Here is a 20,643-nt window from a genome sequence, read left to right as displayed (position 1 = left end):
AAAACTCAACCATGGTGTCCAGTGAATCCTTCCAGTTGGAAAAGGATGGTTCACCCAGTGAGAATGTGGTCCTCTCCCACAGGCTCAGGAAGTGCAAGCTAACAGTGATTAAATCTGTCTTAAGAGACAGAGGTGCACCTGTAAAATAACTGTGTGTGACCCTGGCTCATGGCACTGAAGCAAACAGATGAGACAACCAGCACTGTAGAAAAGTGTAGCACCTAAAGAACCATGAGCACAGCCCTCGGGAGACTGGGACACTTAACGGGACCCAAAATCGTCCTTGGTCCCCAACCTGGTCTGAGAACGAAGCAGACTAAAGAAGCTGCCCCAAGGAGGACGTAGCCTCTGACAGGACAGGAAGAGCAAGGCCCTCCCGAGTGTGGAGCCCAGGGCCACCCGGGAACAGTGACTGGGGAACCTCTCCCAGGAGGTGGGAGCAGGGCCTATGCGAGACCCTGCCGCACCCGCCCAGAATGGCTGCAAAGCTTCCCTGGGCCAGTGGCTGCTGCATCTCCCACTCTTGCCCTTTCCCGGTGGAAGGCTTTGTTCCCTCTGTCGTCTCCCTGACCCGCAGTCCTGCGAGTAGGCACGGAAGGGGGCATAACCTAACCCCTTAGGCTCACAAGTCTGGGATGAGGAGGAGCCACAAGACCTCGACTGGGCGCCTTGGCCTCCAGAGCACTCTGGGGAAGGGAAGTGTGTCGTGTATGCGAGCAGAAGGAAGGCACACATCTGTTACCGGAGGGGCCGAGACCTGGAACAGAGTCTTTCATGGTTTTTAATTTTGCTCCTGCTCCTGGGGAGAAAGGAGACCTCCCGATCTCTCTGTTGCAGGCTCCACCATCTGATTTGTTTCTGGCTAACACCAGTGAGGGGCTAACACAAGTGACATCCAAGCGGAAGCAGAACCTGTAAGGCCTCCCACCTGGTTTGCCATGTTCTCTTTTCCCAAAGCCCTAAGACAAAGAATGTTCCAGAAATAGGCTGCTCCAGACTGACACAGAGTGAAGAGAGTGTGACCCTGGCTGAGCATGTAACACGAGGCAGAAACCTCAGTGGTTGTTGGCCACCGGGACCTGGGAAATTGTCATTACCACATTCTAATCTAGGTTATACATAAAGCTTTGAAAAATCCCTTCATTCATATCTGCCTCTGAAACTGACCTTGAACAAGTTCCTCGACCTCAAGGAGCTACAAATGATGCTTCAGTAAAGAGATAATTCTGCCTCTTCTGGAGATCTCTTGAGAAAACTGAGATCTTACATTCATTTGTACACACATGTGCGCACACATACACACACATGCCCCATGGCCTTACATCTATTTGTTCAAAGGAGTCCATAGCTTTTGAGGAATGAAAAGTGCAGTTTGTGGATAGGATATGGTTTCCCTGCAGAGATCAGACATGAGTGTTTAAATCGTGAAACCTAACTAGTCTGTCCAAGCTATTTATGTTAAAAAAAAATCTATACATTGAAACTCACATTCCTCACTGATTCCTGTCTTCTTTTTTTTTTTTTTTAAGATTTATTTATCTATTTGAAAGGTGGAGTTACAGAGAGGCAGAGGCAGAGGCAGAGAGAGAGAGAGAGAGAGAGGTCCTCCATCCACTGGTTCACTCCCCAGATGGTCCTAACGGCTGGAGCTGCACCAATCCAAAGCCGGGAGCCAGGCACTTTCTCCGGGTCTTCCACACGAGTGTAGGGGCTCAAGGACCTGGGCCATCTTCTGCTGCTTTCCCAGGCCATAGCAGAGAGCTGGATCAGAGGTGGGGCAGCCAGGACTTACATCAGTGCCCATATGGGATGCCGGCACTGCAGGCGGCAGCTTTACCCGCTACACCACAGCACCGGCCCCTGACTCCCGTCATTAAATTTCTAACTGGGAGTTTTCCAGCTCTCTGTCCTCCTGTCTCGCATGGTCACAAACCACCACAGGCTTTAAAAAGAAGTGAGTATGCAAAAAAATAGAGTTGGACCCCATCTCACACCATAAATAAAATTAACTCAAAATGGATCAATGATTTAAATATAAGAGCTAAAACCATAAACATATTAGAAGAAAACAGGTTTAAATCTTCATGACCTTAGATTTAGCAATGGCTTAGCTATAACATCAATAACACAAGCTGCAAAAGACAGAATGAATAAATAAATAAAAGAAAAATTACAAACTTTGATTCATCCATGGATATTATCAAGAAAAGAAAAAGAGAGCCTGCAGAATGACAGATCATGCAGCTGATAAGGGTCTGGTATGCAGAATGGGAAAAGAATTCTCACAACTTAATAACAAAAAGACAAATAACCCAATTTTAAAATGGAGCAAAGAGGGCCTGCACTGTGGCACAGTGGGTTAAGCCACAGCCTGCAGTGCCTGCAACCCATATGGGTGCTGGTTTGAGTCCCAGCTTCTCCACTTCTGATCCAGTATTATAATGTACCTGGGAAAGCAGTGGAGGATGGCCCAAGTCTCTGGGCCCCTGCACCCATGTGGGAGACACAGAAGAAGCTCCTGGCTCCTGCTGTTGCGGCCGTTTGGGGAGCAAACTAGCAGATGGAAGGTCTCTTTCTCTGTTTCCTCCTTTTCTCTCTAACTCTACCTTTCAAATAAATAAATAAACTTTTTTATATTGCTGCTGGTAGATAAGTAGGTTTTGAATTTACTTTGTAAACAAGACCTGTTCTATCTATCTTTTCATTTAGGAGGCTAAAAGCAAAATAAATAAATCTTTAAAACACTTTTTAAAAAATGCAGCAAAAGATCTGAGTAACACTTTTCCAAGGAAAATTTATTAATGACCATCAAATGTAAAAAGACGATCAAAGTCGTTAGTTGTAGGGAAATGCGCATGGTAACACGGTGAGGCAGCACTTTGCACTTGTCAGGGAGGCCATAATCAACACCGAGCTAGAAAATAACAGGCACTGAACACAGCAAATGTCTCCCGTGCCTTGGCCCAAGGCCATTTCCAGCTGCTTACCCGAACCCATCCCAGTTTCTGGAAGATCTAGCACAGGACGACCCACCGCACGGCGCCACCTTCACCCCCAAGGAACACATGTCCTGTGTTGATTACAGCATTGCCAAAGCCATGTCGTCAAGAGTCTTCTCACAGAACCTGAAGGTGAAAGAGAGGGCAAGAAGGTGGGAGGAGAAGGGCCCCGGTTAACAGCCCCTGGGAAAACCCACACGAGCCAGGGCAGTGACAAGACGGCCCTCAAAATGTTTTGCTCATGCACTCTCAGCATCATTTTGAAAAACCACAAATCCCCAAGTATGTTGTTAGCCTGGCACCAAAGACGCTTCGCCATAAGAATAATTGTGTTTATTTTGTTCACAAGTGGAAATGAATGATCATTTTACACGACGGAGACTGCTGTATTTGGAATACACGTCTGAGGATGTGAGCGGGTAGCACAGGTTGGACAGCACTATTGAATAGCACACTCAATCTGTAAGAAAACGAGGAGAACGCTCACCTTGTGTTCTATCCGTACAGCTTGAAAAGTCCTAAGCCTAGAGAAGGATTCCAGCTACACAGAATAGCATTAATTTACCCTTCCTCAGTTGTTCTGAATCCCGAACATTCCACCCTGCCCCCAGGGTCCCCCTCAACAGTTTCCCGGGGATGGGGAGAGACGGAGTGCAGGTCTGACTCAGCGTTAAACAGCGCGCCCTGTAACTGGCCAGTGCTTCTTTCCTGCTGACGCGCTCGGGGTTTTGTACTTGGGGGGACGCGTGGGGCGGGACTCCGGCTGGCTGACAGATGAGCCCCTCTCTGGGAAGCAGAAGGACCACGTGACCCGGTGTCCGCTGGCACAGCTTGGACGGCAGCGTTAGAATCTGCAAGTCTTTTCTCCTGCAACTGTCCACACAGGGCACCCTCGGGGAGCCTGGGGGGCTCCTGCACACCCCAATTCAAAAGCAAGAGAGCGGCAGGGGCACAGAGGGCAGAGCCACCTCCCGAAGTCCCTGGGCTGCTGGGAAACCCCTCCCACACTGCCCCGTGGGACTTTCAGTCTCTTCAATGCTGGGCACTCAGGTGCCCTCCTGACACCCCGGGGCAGAAGTCGGGGCTGATTCCTGGGCAGGGAATTCTCCATGAAGGCACTTCCTGTCTGCAGCCTGTGTGCTGCTTTGCCTGGGGAGGCAGGTGCATTAAAAGCTGCCATTTCCAGCTCTCTGCTGTGGCCAGGGAGTGCATGGAGGATGGCCCAAGTGCTTGGGCCCTGCACCCCATGGGAGACCAAGAGAAGTACCTGGCTCCTGCCATTGGATCAGCGCGGTGCGCTGGCCGCAGCACGCCGGCCACACCGGCCATTGGAAGGTGAACCAATGGCAAAGGAAGACCTTTCTCTCTCTCTCTCTCACTGTCCACTCTGCCTGTCAAAAAAAAAAAAAAAAAAAAAAAAAAAGCTGCCATTTAAGAGATGGGTAACCTCAGGCAAATCACTTGATCTCTGAGCCTGGTTTCCTTGTCTGCAAACAGAGGTACCAACCTTCCTTGGAGAGCTGTGTGAGAATTACACAACATAAGGTGTGTGCTATGTATGGTTGCAGCGTCCTCTCCAAAGCACACGTGAGACTTTAACTGCCATTGTGACTATACGGGAGGTGGGCCCTTTAAGAGGTGATTTTGTCATGGATGCTCTCTTGTCCTTATTGGGAGAGTGGCTTTGCTGCAACACACACACACGCACACGCACACACACACGCACACGCACACACACACGCCACCTCCCACTGCGATGCCCTCTGCCATGTTCCCGCGTTGCAGGAAAGCCCTCACCAGACACTCGGCCTCGATGTGGGACTCCCCAGCCAGTTTCCTTTCCCTATAAATCACCCAGCAAGTGCACGAAGACCCCGTGTTGAACAGCTGGTGCAGGGCCTGGCCGAGGTGACGCCGATTTTCCCTGGGTTCCTCTTGCCTCCCGTCTCTCCCCCGCCTTCACCCTGTCCTCGCCCAGAAGATCCTGCTGGTCAAGACTCAGGTCAGCTCCCATCACCAACTTCCCCGTGTGCTCCCCAAAGCTCCCCCTCCCACCCCACACCCTCCTGCCACTCTGAGCAGCCGTTAGAGCAAGTGAGACAACAGGGGCTACCTGGTGCCCACATGTCCACCTACAGACATCTGAACCAGGAAGTCATGGGCACTGGCCGGGTGGAGGAGGGGGAGCTGACAATGGATTTTACCAAGGCATCACTTTAGTTTTTCTGCAGATGGGCCTCCGAGTGACTCGCTAAGGTCACACAGCTCTGTCCAGTCCCCCAAGCTGCCTTCCTCAGCACCAGCCTCTCCCCAATACCCCAAGCTGTGCCAGATTCTAAGTGCCCTGAGGGCAGCCTCCAGCTTTCCACCCATATTTCACCCATGAAACCCCACCTCACACTAAGGAAAGCCGTCACGTGGGGTGCTGTGTGGGCACACAGGCTAGAGAGAGGCTGAATGACACCCCACGGCTCGAGCCTGCCCGTGACACCTCGGTCAAATAACCTGAGCTCTTGAGTGAGCCTCAGTGGCTTAATCTTTCAGATGGGGACAAACGATGTCTTCCCTACAGGGTCATTGTGAGTGCTGGTGAGACACTACGAACAGGGTACAGGCCTGGTGCCTGGCTCCACTTCGTATGGAGCTGCACTTCCAGCCACTGTGACAGCCCGTGGTCAAGGTGATGTGCAGGTGTGACCCCCTGGGAGTCACAGACTATGGCTGTGTCCAGCCTGGGGTGGCCCATACCCATGGAAGCCACAAGGGGGCACAGGCCTGGCCCTGTGAAGCACATTTGCAGGTGACCACGGCTGGATTGTCACCCACCTGAGAGCCTCTTACCACAGACAGCCCAGTCTCCCACCCTGCGTTCCTGTAGGCTTCCTGTGTGAGGGCCTGCATCCCAAACTCTGCCTCTCTGATCTACAGATGCTGTCTGTGTGGACGTCCCTCAAAGGCAGTCCAGGCAGCCTCCCTCAGGATACATCTCCCACAGTGATACCCTGCAGCACTGCGAGGCAGCCCCTTCCTCGGGGTCAGAGCCACGGCCACCAATCCCCCAGGACAGTGGTCCATGGATCCAGAATGTTCTCCAGAGTCTGCATCCCCTCCCATGCTGTGGACCTGGCACATTCTGCAGAGGGCCAAGCCAGTTGTTCAAGGTCACGCCCAGGGTCATTTGGCAGAGCCTAGGCTCAAGTCCAAGACCAGTCTCCTGGACTAGCAGTGTCCACAGGCATCTAGGGGCTGCGGTGAAAAGCCCTATCCTGAAGGAGGAAGGAAGTGGTATTTGGCGCTCTAAATAAGCCCAGGGAACCATGGGAGGTCAGCTCCCCAGGCCCCTGCTACCACCTGCTCGAAGGAGTTAGTCTCCATGCTTCTCCCATTATGCTTGATGTGCATCTTCCCAGACATGATAATTCAGAGAACAGCAGAGTGCTGAGATCGATTAGTGATGTCTGTCAGGGGCGCGAGTGAGCAGTGGAGCAGCAATCACCTTGGCATAAGTGAACATTTGCCATCCTTGATTCCATCTTTACGAAGGAAATCAGAGTAAGACAGAAGTGTGACATAAAAGTAACTGCTGTTCCTGGAAAATCTAAAAGAATAGAAGGAAAAATGGTGCCAAACAAATGAGAGCTTATAACAATATACAAGAAAAAAAGGTGTGTCAACAACAACACCCCACATGCAGATCAACGGAAGTTTTGTGCACTGAGCTCTTTGATGTGACACCCAATAACCACAGGGTTGGTTTTTTTTTTAAGATTTATTTATTTATTTGAAAGTAAGAGTTACAGAGAAAGAGAGAGAGAGAAAGAGAGAGAGAGAGAGAGAGAGAGAGAGAGAGAGAGAGAGGTCTTCTATCTGCTGGTTCATTCCCCAAATGACTGCAATGGGCAGAGCTGTGCTGATCTGAGGCCAGGAGCCAGGAGCGTCCTCCGGGTCTCCCACGTGGGTACAGGGCCCCAAGGACTTGGGCCATCTTCTACTGCTTTCCCAGGCCATAGCAGAGAGCTGCATGGGAAGTGGAGCAGCCAGGACTCAAACGGGCGCCCATATGGGATGCGGGCACAGCAGGTAGCTGCTTTACCCACTATGCCACAGTGCCGGCCCCACCACAGGGATTTATGAAGTACCTGAAATGTGCTTAATGTGGCTGAGCAATTAGATTTTAAATTTATCTCATCTTAATTTAAATGGCCAGATATGGCTAATGGCTATATTATAAATATAACATTAATAATATAAGATAGAATATGTGCAATATAACTACTATAGCCAAAATTAAAATTCTATTTCAAATAGCAAAAAGCACCACACATCCAGGAGCAACCTTGATGGGGAAAGGGTGGTGCTATGCCAAGAAACGTAAAATCCTACCAAAAGCTATAAAAGGGACTGGCAGAAAAGGAAGGACATTCCTGAATTAGCAAACTAAAGTAAAAAAAAAAATGTTGAGGGGCCGGCACTGTGGCAGAGCAGGTAAGCTGCCACCTGTGACACCAGCATCCCTTATGGGCACTGATTCAATTCCTAGCTGCTCCACTTCTGATCCAGCTCCCTGCTAATGCGCCTGGGAAAGCAGTGCAAGATGGCTCAAGTGCTTGGGCCCCTGCACCCATGTGGGAGACCTAGAAGAAGCTCCTGGCTCCTGGCTTCTGCTTGGCCAAGCCTTGTCCATTGCAGCCATTTGGGGAATAAACCAGCAGATGCAAGATCTCTCTCTGTAACTCTGCCTTTCAAATAAATAGAATAAATATTTTTTAAAAGTTTAGCATTTCGGGGGCGGAGCCAAGATGGCGGAATAGTGAGGGCGCGCACCGATAGTCCGGGAAAATTTAGTTTAATAAAAGGGGAGTTACGGTAGCCTCAGAAAAAAGAACCAGGAAAATATTGCAGACAAAACTCTTCTGGATCCAGTGGGCGTGAATCGGAGGACCTACTGGGAGAACAAGGTCGCCCACCGCGCGCGAAAGCCGAACCGCAGGACCGAGCAGCGGGACGGAGCCGCGGAAGCCGAGCCTTGGGACTGAGCTGCGCAAGCTGCAGGGTCTGCGCGCAAGTGCTCGAAGGGGAGTGCAACAGCGGGGAGACTTGGGAAGTCCAGGGCTCCGAGTCCACACATCGGCGCTGGAAGGGGAGCAGACCTGCGTGGAGAGCGTGGGAGCCCACAGTTCGGGACATCAGCGGCAGACTCAACACACCAGCGCTGGAACGCGAGGTGAGCCGAACCTCAATAACCCGAGACACCGGCAGGCAAGCGGAGAGAGAAGACTAGAGGGAACGACCCCCGGGGCGGGGGGGACTTCACCAAGCTAACTGGAAGAGAGAGAGAGGGAAAAAAAAAAAAGGTGACTGGTACGGACACGGGTTTCTCTCTCTCCGCTCACCTCTCAAGGGCGAGCAAGACAAAGAGCAGGCACCATCTTGGACATACGTCATAAGCAGAGCGACCTCAGGTCTGCACCGGCCCTGAGCCTAGCAGTAAAACCTGACTCTGGGTGGGGCGAATTAATAGGAGATTAGGACTTAGTAAATTTATGGTGCTACTGAACTGAGACTGTGAAAAAAGAGACGGTGGGGGAGAGAACTCATGGAATTCACGTGAGCACTCTCCAGAGACGCTACAATTCCGTAACTTTGGCAACCCAGTGGGAGACTGAAGGAGAATTTGAGCCCACTCTAAGGGCCGAACAGATTCCCTGTGTGGTCCTTGGGAAAGAGCTTCTGATCTCTGGCTCCTGTGGGTATATCATTTGCCTGCTAACTACCTCCAACTTTGTTCAGCTGGGCAGAATAACTTCCCTGTTGAATCAAAAAAAAAAAGAGAGAGAGAGAGAGAGAGAGAGAGAGGTTTACCACGCCTAACCTGGGAGTGTCACCTTTGGCACACCAAACAGAGCTCTCAGGCCACACCCATCTCAAGCCCTAAGGCTCCATCAAAAACAGATAGTCCACTTAATCTAGAGTCATAGTATAACAAGAAAAAGCACCACAGTGAAGAAACCAAATATCTCCAATATGACAAATAACAAACGCAAAAACCAAGGTAATAAAAACAAGGAAGTCACCATGAAGCCCTCAAATGAAAAAGACACCCCAATTCAAGATTATGAGGATGATGACATAGAAGAAATGCAAGAAGCAGATCTCAAAAAATTGATAAGAACATTAAGAAGTTCTCAAAAACAAATTCTTGAACTACAGAAATCCTTAATGGACAAGATAGAAAATCTCTCTCGTGAAAATGAAATATTAAGGAGGAATCAAAATGAAACGAAACAACTAGTACAACAGGAAACTGGGATAGTGACTGAAGTGAAGAATTCAATAGATCAAATGAAAAGCACAATAGAGAGCCTTACAAACAGAATGGGAGAAGCAGAAGAGAGAATATCGGACTTAGAAGACAGAGAACAGGAAAGGATACAGTCAGACCAAAGAAAAGAAGAGGAAATTAGGAATCTAAAACATATTGTCGGGAATCTTCAGGATACTATTAAAAAACCCAACATTCGGGTTCTAGGAGTTCCTGAAGGCATGGAGAGGGAGAAAGGATTAGAAGGCCTTTTTAGTGAGATATTAGCAGAAAATTTCCCAGGTTTGGAGAAGGACAGAGAAATCCTAGTACAGGAAGCTCACAGAACCCCTAATAAACACGACCAAAAGAGACCCTCACCACGGCACGTTGTAATTAAACTCTCCACAGTGAAACATAAAGAAAAGATCCTAAAATGTGCAAGAGAGAAACGTCAGATTACTCTCAGAGGATCTCCAATCAGACTCACAGCTGACTTCTCATCAGAAACTCTACAAGCTAGGAGGGAATGGCAAGATATAGCCCAGGTACTAAGAGAGAACAACTGCCAGCCCAGAATATTATATCCTGCAAAGCTATCATTTGTGAATGAAGGTGAAATAAAGACTTTTCATAACAAACAGAAATTGAAAGAATTTGTTGCCACTCGTCCAGCCCTGCAAAAGATGCTTAAAGATGTGTTACACACAGAAACAAAGAAACACGGTCATCAATATGAAAGAAGGTAAAGGAAGGAAACCAAGGAAGGAAAGCTCACAGCAAAAGATCACAGGGAATTCAAAGCATATATTAGAACTTATCTTTGGCAAATGGCAGGGCAAAGTTACCACTTATCATTAGTCACATTGAACGTGAATGGCCTGAACTGTCCAGTTAAAAGACACCGTTTGGCTGATTGGGTTAAAAAACAAAACCCATCTATTTGCTGCTTACAAGAAACACATCTTTCCAACAAAGATCCATACAGACTGAAAGTGAAAGGCTGGAAAAAGATATACCATGCCAACAGAAATGAAAAAAGAGCAGGCGTAGCCATCTTAATATCAGACACCATAAACTTTACCACAAAAACCATTAAGAGAGACAAAGAGGGACACTACATAATGATTAAGGGATCAATTCAACAGGAAGATATAACAATTATCAATGTATATGCACCTAACTACAGGGCACCGGTTTATCTAAAAGATTTGTTAACGGACTTAAAGGGAGACTTAGACCCCAATACAATAGTACTGGGGGACTTCAATACTCCACTCTCAGAAATAGACAGATCAATAGGACAGAAGATCAACAAGGATACAGTAGATTTAAACGACACTATAGCCCAAATGGATCTAACAGATATATACAGAACTTTCAATCCTACAGCTAAAGATTATACATTCTTCTCAGCAGTACATGGAACCTTCTCTAGGATTGACCACATACTAGGCCATAAAGCAAGTCTCAGCAAATTCAAAAGAATTAGAATCATACCATGCAGCTTCTCAGACCATAAAGGAATGAAGTTGGAAATGAACAACTCAGGAATCCCTAGAGCATACACAAACACATGGAGATTGAACAACATGCTCCTGAATGAACAATGGGTCATAGAAGAAATCAAAAGAGAAATCAAAAACTTTCTGGAAGTAAATGAGGATAACAGCACAACATACCAAAACTTATGGGATGCAGCAAAAGCAGTGTTAAGAGGAAAGTTTATATCAATAGGTGCCTACATCAAGAAATTGGAAAGGCACCAAATAGATGAGCTTTCTATTCACCTCAAGGATCTAGAAAACCTACAGCAAACCAGACCCAAATCTAGTAGGAGAAGAGAAATAATTAAAATCAGAGAAGAAATCAACAGGATTGAATCAAGAAAAACATTACAAAAAATCAGCCAAACAAGGAGCTGGTTTTTTGAAAAAATAAACAAAATTGACACCCCATTGGCCCAACTAACTAAAAAAAGAAGAGAAAAGACCCAAATCAATAAAATCAGAGATGAAAAAGGAAACGTAACAACAGACACCACAGAAATAAAAAGAATCATCAGAAATTACTACAAGGACTTGTATGCCAGCAAACAGGGAAACCTATCAGAAATGGATAGATTCCTGGACACATGCAACCTACCTAAATTGAACCAGGAAGACATCGAAAACCTAAACAGACCCATAACTGAGACAGAAATTGAAACAGTAATAAAGGCCCTCCCAACAAAGAAAAGCCCAGGACCAGATGGATTCACTGCTGAATTCTACCAGACATTTAAAGAAGAACTAACTCCAATTCTTCTCAAACTATTCAGAACAATTGAAGAAGAGGGAATCCTCCCAAATTCTTTCTATGAAGCCAGCATCACCTTAATTCCTAAGCCGGGAAAAGATGCAGCACTGAAAGAGAATTACAGACCAATATCCCTGATGAACATAGATGCAAAAATCCTCAATAAAATTCTCGCCAATAGAATTCAACAACACATCAGAAAGATCATCCACCCAGACCAAGTGGGATTTATCCCTGGTATGCAGGGATGGTTTAATGTGCGCAAGACAATCAATGTGATACACCACATTAACAGACTGCAGAAGAAAAACCATATGATTCTCTCAATAGATGCCGAGAAAGCATTTGATAAAATACAACACCCGTTCATGATGAAAACTCTAAGCAAACTGGGTTTGGAAGGAACATTCCTCAATACAATCAAAGCAATCTATGAAAAACCCACAGCCAACATCCTATTGAATGGGGAAAAGTTGGAAGCATTTCCACTGAGATCTGGGACCAGACAGGGATGTCCACTCTCACCACTGCTATTCAATATAGTTCTGGAGGTTCTAGCCAGAGCTATTAGGCAAGAAAAAGAAATTAAAGGGATACAAATTGGGAAGGAAGAACTCAAACTATCCCTCTTTGCAGATGACATGATTCTTTATTTAGGGGACCCAAAGAACTCTACCAAGAGACTATTGGAACTCATAGAAGAGTTTGGCAAAGTAGCAGGGTATAAAATCAATGCACAAAAATCAACAGCCTTTGTATACACAGGCAATGCCATGGCTGAGGAAGAACTTCTAAGATCAATCCCATTCACAATAGCTACAAAAACAATCAAATACCTTGGAATAAACTTAACCAAGGACGTTAAAGATCTCTACGATGAAAATTACAAAACCTTAAAGAAAGAAATAGAAGAGGATACCAAGAAATGGAAAAATCTTCCATGCTCATGGATTGGAAGAATCAATATCATCAAAATGTCCATTCTCCCAAAAGCAATTTATAGATTCAATGCAATACCAATCAAGATACCGAAGACCTTCTTCTCAGATCTGGAAAAATTGGTGCTGAAATTTATATGGAGGCACAAGAGACCTCGAATAGCTAAAGCAATCTTGTACAACAAAAACAAAGCCGGAGGCATCACAATACCAGATTTCAGGACATACTACAGGGCAGTTGTAATCAAAACAGCATGGTACTGGTACAGAAACAGAAGGATAGACCAATGGAACAGAATTGAAATACCAGAAATCAACCCAAACATCTACAGCCAACTTATATTTGATCAAGGATCTAAAACCAATTCCTGGAGCAAGGACAGTCTATTCAATAAATGGTGCTGGGAAAATTGGATTTCCACGTGCAGAATCATGAAGCAAGACCCCTACCTTACACCTTACACAAAAATCCACTCAACATGGATTAAAGACCTAAATCTACGACCTGACACCATCAAGTTACTAGAGAACATTGGAGAAACCCTTCAAGATATTGGCACAGGCAAAGAGTTTCTGGAAAAGACCCGGGAGGCACAGGCAGTCAAAGCCAAAATTAACTATTGGGATTGCATCAAATTGAGAAGTTTCTGTACTGCAAAAGAAACAGTCAGGAGAGTGAAGAGACAACCGTCAGAATGGGAAAAAATATTTGCAAACTATGCAACAGATAAAGGGTTAATAACCAGAATCTACAAAGAGATCAAGAAACTCCACAAAAACAAAACCAACAACCCAATTAAGAGATGGGCCAAGGACCTCAATAGACATTTTTCAAAAGAGGAAATCCAAATGGCCAACAGGCACATGAAAAAATGTTCAAGGTCATTAGCAATCAGAGAAATGCAAATCAAAACCACAATGAGGTTCCACCTCACCCCGGTTAGAATGGCTCACATTCAGAAATCTACCAACAACAGATGCTGGCGAGGATGTGGGGAAAAAGGGACACTAACCCACTGTTGGTGGGAATGCAAACTGGTCAAGCCACTATGGAAATCAGTCTGGAGATTCCTCAGAAACCTGAAGATAACCCTACCGTTCGACCCAGCCATCCCACTCCTTGGAATTTACCCAAAGGAATTTAAATTGGCAAACAAAAAAGCGGTCTGCAGCCTAATGGTTATTGCAGCACAATTCACAATAGCTAAGACCTGGAACCAACCTAAATGCCCATCAACGGTAGACTGGATAAAGAAATTATGGGATATGTACTCTTTAGAATACTATACTGCAGTAAGAAACAACGAAATCCAGTCATTTGCAACAAAATGGAGGAATCTGGAACACATCATGCTGAGTGAAATAAGCCAGTCCCAAAGGGACAAATACCATATGTTCTCCCTGATCGGTGACAACTGACTGAACACCAAAAAGGAAACTTGTTGAAGTGAAAGGGACACTATGGGAAACGGTGACTTGATCAGCATAGCCCTGACTGTTAATGAACAACTTAATACATTATCCCTCATAGTATTTTTTTGTGTGTGTGTTCTACTTAATATGACTGATTTAATTCTGTAATTAATACACAGTTATTCTTAAGTGTTGAAATTTAACTGAAATGTGATCCCTGTTAAACATAAGAGTAGGAATAAGAGAGGGAAGAGATATATAATTTGGGACATGCTCAAGCTGACTTGCCCCAAATGGTAGAGTTAGAAGCATACCAGGGGACTCCAATTTAATCCCATCAAGGTGGCATGTACCAATGCCATCTCACTAGTCCAAGTGATCAATTTCAGTTCGCAATTGATCATAATGAAAGGACTAAGAGTCAAAGGGAGCACATAAGCAAGTCTAGTACCTGCTAACACTAACCGATAGAATAAATAAAGGGGAGAGTGATCCAACATGGGAAGTGAGATACTCAGCAGACTCATAGAATGGCAGATGCCCTAAATAGCACTCTGGCCTCAGAATCAGCCCTAAAGGCATTCAGATCTGGCTGAAAAGCCCATGAGAGTATTTCAGGCATGGAAAGCCAAGACACTCTGGCAAAAGATCTCTGTGAGTGAGATCTCAGTGGAAAGAACAGGTCTTCAAAGAAGGAGGTACCTTTCTCTGAAGGGAGGAGAGAACCTCCACTTTGACTATGACCTTGTCTAAACAAGATAAGAGTCGGAGAACTCAAGGGGCTTCCATAGCCTTGGAAACTCATGACTGGAGCATAGGGAGATTACTGATGCCATAGACAGGAGTGTCAATTGGTAAAGTCAACAACAGGAGTCACTGTGCACTTACTCCTCATGTAGGATCTCTGTCCTTAATGTGCTGTGCATTGAGATTTAATGCTATAACGAGTACTCAAATAATATATTTCACTTTGTGTTTCTATGGGGGTGCAAACTGTTGAAATCTTTACTTAATGCATACTAAACTGATCCTCTGTAAAAAAAAAAAAAAAAAAAGAAAAAGAAAAGAAAAGAAACTATCAACTCCCAACTTGACTCTCACTGGGATTAAACATGACAATAGGTCTGATCTGATTTCATCATCATTAAAAAAAATCATCTATTATTTTTCACTTTATGTTTCTGTGTGGGAGCAAACTGTTGAAAGCCTTACTTAATGTATACTAAGCTGATCTTCTGTATATTAAGATAATCGAAAATGAATCTTGATGTGAATGGAAGGGGAGAGGGAGTGGGAAAGGGGAGGGTTGTGGGTGGGAGGGACGGTATGGGGGGGAAGCCATAGTAATCCATTATTCGTACTTTGGAAACGTATATTCATTAAATAAAAGTTAAAAAAAAAATTTACAACTCAAAAAAAAAAATGTTTTCTGTAAAAAAAAAAAATAATAAAAAAATAAAAGTTTAGCATTTCCAAATTACTGTGTGGATTTAATACACTGCAGTAGTAACAATCACCTGAACAGTTAGAGAATAACAGTTATGAACACAAGCAGTGGGTACAGGCATTTCCTAGCAGGTAGCATACTGATTAAGATGCCCACATCCCGCATCCAAGTACCTGAGTTGATTCCCAGCTCTGGCTCTTGACTCCAGCTTCCTGCTACTGCAGACCATGGGAGGCATTGGTGATGGCTCAAGCAATCAGGTTCCTGCCACTCACACAGGAGACCTGGATTGACTTCCAGCTCCCAGCTTTGGTCCAAGCCATTAGAGGCACTTGGGGAGTAAACCAACAGAGGGAACTTCTCTCTTTCTCTCTTCTCTCTCTCTCAAATAAAAAAAGAGTACCAAAGAAAGACTAGGTTCCTCCGACATCAAAACCATGTTATAGGGCTTCCACAGTCCTGCAGTGTAGTGTACTCTGGAAGAAGTCCCTAGGTTACACTTTTGTAAGAAAGCTTATACGTGGTAACAGAAGTCTCACAAATGTGGAAGTAGGAGAGTCATCAACGAATTGTGTTGAAACAAGTGGATTAGCTACCTGAGGAAAAATCAAGTTTTCTGAACCTCATACCATTCACCAAAATTAATTCCAAATAAATTAAGACATTAAATAAATCAACTGGCTCGACAACATTTAGAAGCAATATTCAAAGTCTATAGTCAGCTTTCCATATCCATGGGTTCTGCATCCATGGATTTAAGCAACTATAGATTAAACATATTTGGGGAAAAACTGCATTTTCATTGAATAAGTTTTTTTCTTGTCATTATACCCTAAACAAAATAGTATAACAGCTATTTACATAGCACTTACATGTACTGGGTAGTACAAGTCATCTAGAGTTGACTTGAAGTATGCAGGAGGGTGTGTGGGGGTTACAGGAAAATGCTATGCCATCCTCTGTAGCAAGCTTGAGCACGGTGAATTTTGCTGCCCACAGAGGGTCTGGAATGAGTCTCCCGCAGACACTGAGGGACGACTGTGCACAACACACAGCCATTGAATCCTTAGAGAAAGTCAGAGATAGCGGCCTCCTAAGAAAAGACTCTCAAAGGGTTCCCACCTCCTCTTAAGCCACCAACCCTGGCCACTCAGAGTGTAATGTGCAGTCCAGCAGCCTCAACATCATGTTGGAACCTAATAAAAATGCAGAACTTGGGGGCCAGTGCTGTGGTGCAGTCTGCAGAGCCAGCATACCATATGGGCACTGCATATGGGCACTGGTTTGAGTCCTGGCTGCTCCACTTCCGATACAGTTCCCTGCTAATGCACCTGGAAAGCAGTGGAGGATGGCCCAAATGCTTGGGCCCCTGCATCCATGCAGGAGACCTGGAAGATGCTCCTAGCTCCTGGCTTCACATCAGCCCATCTCAGGCCATTAGGCCATTTGGGGAGTGAACCAGGGGATGGAAGACCTCTCTTTCTCTCTGTCTCTACTTCTCTCCATAAATCTTCCAAATAAAATAATAAAATAAAATAAGATCTTTTTTTAAAATGCAGAACTTCAGAGCCTGCCCCAGACCTGCTGAACCAGGATATTCATGCTAAGATCCTTCCAGTAAACCATGTGCACACTAAGGTTTGAGAGCCACTCACCCAAGGGACCAGAGACTTCGTCTCCAACAGTGGTGACCCTGGGGGCATGAGGTCCCCTCTGTCTCTTCTGTGTGTCCTGGCTGTCACGGAGAGGTCAGGCGGGGTTATTCCTCACAGAGATGTAAAACATGAATGGAGAGGCCAAAGGCATGTCTAAAAATGGCAATGCCATCCACTCTGGTTTGGGTTGACCCCACTGGGACTTAACCTGCAATTCAAGAAGTTGTCACCAGGTGGTAGTGTTTCGTTATAAAGCTCTGGCTAGCGACTATTTTATTTTATTTTTTTTTTATTTTTATTTATTTTTTTTTTTATTTTTTCTTGACAGGCAGAGTGGACAGTGAGAGAGAGAGACAGAGAGAAAGGTCTTCCTTTGCCGTTGGTTCACCCTCCAATGGCCGCCGCGGCCAGCGCGCTGCGGCCGGCGCACTGCGCTGATCCGATGGCAGGAGCCAGGAGCCAGGTGCTTTTCCTGGTCTCCCATGGGGCGCAGGGCCCAAGCACCTGGGCCATCCTCCACTGCACTCCCTGGCCACAGCAGAGGGCTGGCTTGGAAGAGGGGCAACCGGGACAGAATCCGGTGCCCCGACCGGGACTAGAACCCGGTGTGCCGGCGCCGCTAGGCGGAGGATTAGCCTAGTGAGCCGCGGCGCCGGCCTTAGCGACTATTTTAGACGTTGATCATGAAGTACAATAGTGAAAATGCTTTCCAAAAATCAAAAAACAGAAATCTCTGGGGCCAGCATTGTGGCACAACAGGCTAAGCTACCACTGTGATGCCAGCATCCTATATGGACGCCGGTTCAAGTCCTGGCTGCTTCACTTCCTATCTAGCTCCCTACTAATGTGACTGGGAAAGCACTGTTAAGATGGCCCAAGTGTTTTGGCCCCTGCCACCCATGTGGGAGACCCAGATGAAGCGCCTGGCTTTGGCCCGGCCCGGTGCTGGCCACTGCAGCCATTCGGGGAGTAAACCAGTAGATAGAAGATCTCTCTCTCCCTGTAACTCTGCCTTTCAAGTAAATGCATCTTGAAAAAAATAGAAATCTTTGTAAAGTAGTCAAATATAAATTTAAAGCTATGGTTTGATAAATCTGGAAATACAAAGAGGCTAATCTTAAAGATATTTTCTATTTTCTAATGATACAAAAGCAGTGGCAACAAGTGGTGGGAGCAGCCTTTATCTGCAGTGTTTGCTGACTTCCCTGGCGTGAACACTCCCCCGCTGCGGCAGATCTGGAGTCACTGACCCTGGGGCGGGGAAGAAGTGTGCACGAGTGGCGCTCACAGGCAACGCCACCCCAGGGACAACACACACCTGCGCCGGACCTCACGGCTTCTGCAGCTCTGCTACACGGCCCTCGGATGCCATGCCTGCACCTGACCATGATCAAGGCTTGCAGAGCAAGGTCCCCCTGCCTGCAGCCCCCATCCCAGGGTGTCCGCAGCAGGATGACTTGCCCTGTCTGCCTCCCATCTGCAGCAGGAACACACAGCACCCACTGGGTGGCTGGGACCGAGCCACGTGCCTTCTACACGGGACCTCCATGCATCCTCTCACCAGAAGTGACAGCACCATTCCTGTCCCCACTTTTATTTATGACTTGAAAGGCAGAGAGAGAGAGAGAGAGAGAGAGCTTCCATCCACTGGTTGTGAGTGTTCCGAGTGGTGTCTTAACCACCGCACCAAACACCTGTCCCTTGTCCTTTGTCTGCAGATGCAACAATGCAGGCCATGAGAGGAGGTAGGGTTTGGCCAAGGTCATGCAGGCAGAAAGAGGCCCTGGACTCCCTGATTCCTAAATCAGAACCTGCGCTCGACAGGTCAGCCCTTCGCAGGGCCATCACTAGGACATCCTGTGTTGAACCACTCGCTTTCTGTGGGACTTCTCAGAGCCTTACAACCCCTAACAGAGAAAGGCAGAGAAGGCAGCACTCCCAGCAAGGCTGCCCCAAGTCTCTGCGCTGAGTCCCCTGGCCTCAGGAACACACTCCCGTGTCCACGGCCACACGGCCATCCCCCAGGCATTCTCGGCTCCTAGGACACAGGGGCGCCCTACAGGGCACAGCGCCCACACCACCAGCTGACGCCAAGTGGCCTCTCTGCTCACATCCAGATGTGCGAGCTCAGGCTCTTCCAGCACCTGATCAGTCTCTCCCAGCCCCGCTGGCTCCGACCTCCCTCCCGTCGGGACCAAAGCGCCGGGGGAAAGGGCCGGTCGTCCTCACACCTGCGGTGTGCAGGCACCGCACGCTCTTCTGACCTTCACAGCAGTGCACCTGCGCATCACGCACCAGCACGCCCACTTTTCAGACGAGATGACTGGGCTCAGAGAGATTAGGCAACTTGCTCCAGGCCCCCTTTCAATGCTAACTCGCTTCTTTTTGCCTCTCTTAGTAAGAGAAAGAGGCATGGGCCTGTGCCGCGACTCAATAGGCTAATCCTCCACCTAGCGGCGCTGGCACCCCGGGTCTAGTCCCAGTCGGGGTGCTGGATTCTGTCCCGGTTGCCCCTCTTCCAGGCCAGCTCTCTGCTGTGGCCCGGGAGTGCAGTGGAGGATGGCCCAAGTGCTTGGGCCCTGCACCCCATGGGAGACCAGGAGAAGCACCTGGCTCCTGCCATTAGATTGGTGCGGTGCGCCGGCCGCAGCGCGCCAGCCGAAGCGCACCGGCCGCGGCAGCCATTGGAGGGTGAACCAATGGCAAAAGGAAGACCTTTCTCTCTGTCTCTCTCTCTCACTGTCCACTCTGCCTGTCAAAAAAAAAAAAAAAAAAAAAGAGAGAGAGGCATGGAGAGAAGGAGGGACTAACTCAGAAGTGGGGCACGGAATCAGGGAAGGCCTCCCAGAGGAGCTACACTTGAGCAGGAAGGTGACAAATGCACAGATGTCTGGTTGGTGGCTAACGGCCAAGGGATAGCATGTGCAAAGGCCCTGGGGTTAGAAACAGCAAGGCTCTGTGACAGTAGGAGCAGAAGGGGCCCAGTGAGAGGTATGAACTGGAGGAGGGGACCCAACCATGGCCAAAGGTGCAAGGGCAAGCAGGATCCGAGACCGCAGGGGCAGGAAGGGCAGCTCAGACCCAGGGAGCAGAATTCTGGGGCTGCAGGAGCCCAGAGGGAGCCCCTTGCTCTGTCCAGCACTTTGAAGCTGGCCCTCCCGCCTCCCTCCCGGCCCCCAGTCCCCAGCATGGGGCCCAGCACTGCACTTCAGAACGTTTTCATCAGTGACCGAGGAAGCTAACAGGTGCCCCTTGCAGAAGTCTGAGGCAGAGGCAGGGCAAGAACCACGAGCCCAACTTCGTGGGGGAAAGCGAGGCTTAGGGGATAGCGATGAGCTCGAGCCAACAGCCAGTGAGAAAGGCAGGGCGGGGCCGGCGCTGTGGGTGCTGGTTCAAGACCTGGATGCTCCTCTTCTGATCCAGAAGTGGAAGATGGCCCTGCACCTGCACGGGAGACCTGGAAGATGCTCCTGGCTCCTGGCTATTGCAGCCATTGGGGAGTGAACCGGTAGATGGAATCTCTCTCTCTCTCTCTCTCTCTCTCTCTCTGCCTCTGCCTCTCTGTAACTGTGCCTTTCAAATAAATAAATAC

At 47.4% G+C, this 20,643-nt stretch overlaps 1 protein-coding gene and 1 non-coding gene across 2 annotated transcripts in view; both read right to left on the bottom strand.

The window, feature by feature from the left end:
- Nucleotides 1–20,643, bottom strand: part of TLL2 (tolloid like 2) — a 144,484-nt gene that overhangs the window by 107,625 nt on the left and 16,216 nt on the right. The window lies entirely within an intron of this gene.
- Nucleotides 2,638–2,740, bottom strand: LOC138845516 (small Cajal body-specific RNA 15). Its single transcript, XR_011382802.1, has one exon.

The sequence above is a fragment of the Oryctolagus cuniculus genome, chromosome 15 (genome assembly GCF_051225735.1).
Source record: "Oryctolagus cuniculus isolate XC-2025 breed Fujian yellow rabbit chromosome 15, ASM5122573v1, whole genome shotgun sequence".
Taxonomy (NCBI): Eukaryota; Metazoa; Chordata; class Mammalia; order Lagomorpha; family Leporidae; genus Oryctolagus; species Oryctolagus cuniculus.
This window is presented reverse-complemented; position numbering and strand designations above follow the sequence as displayed.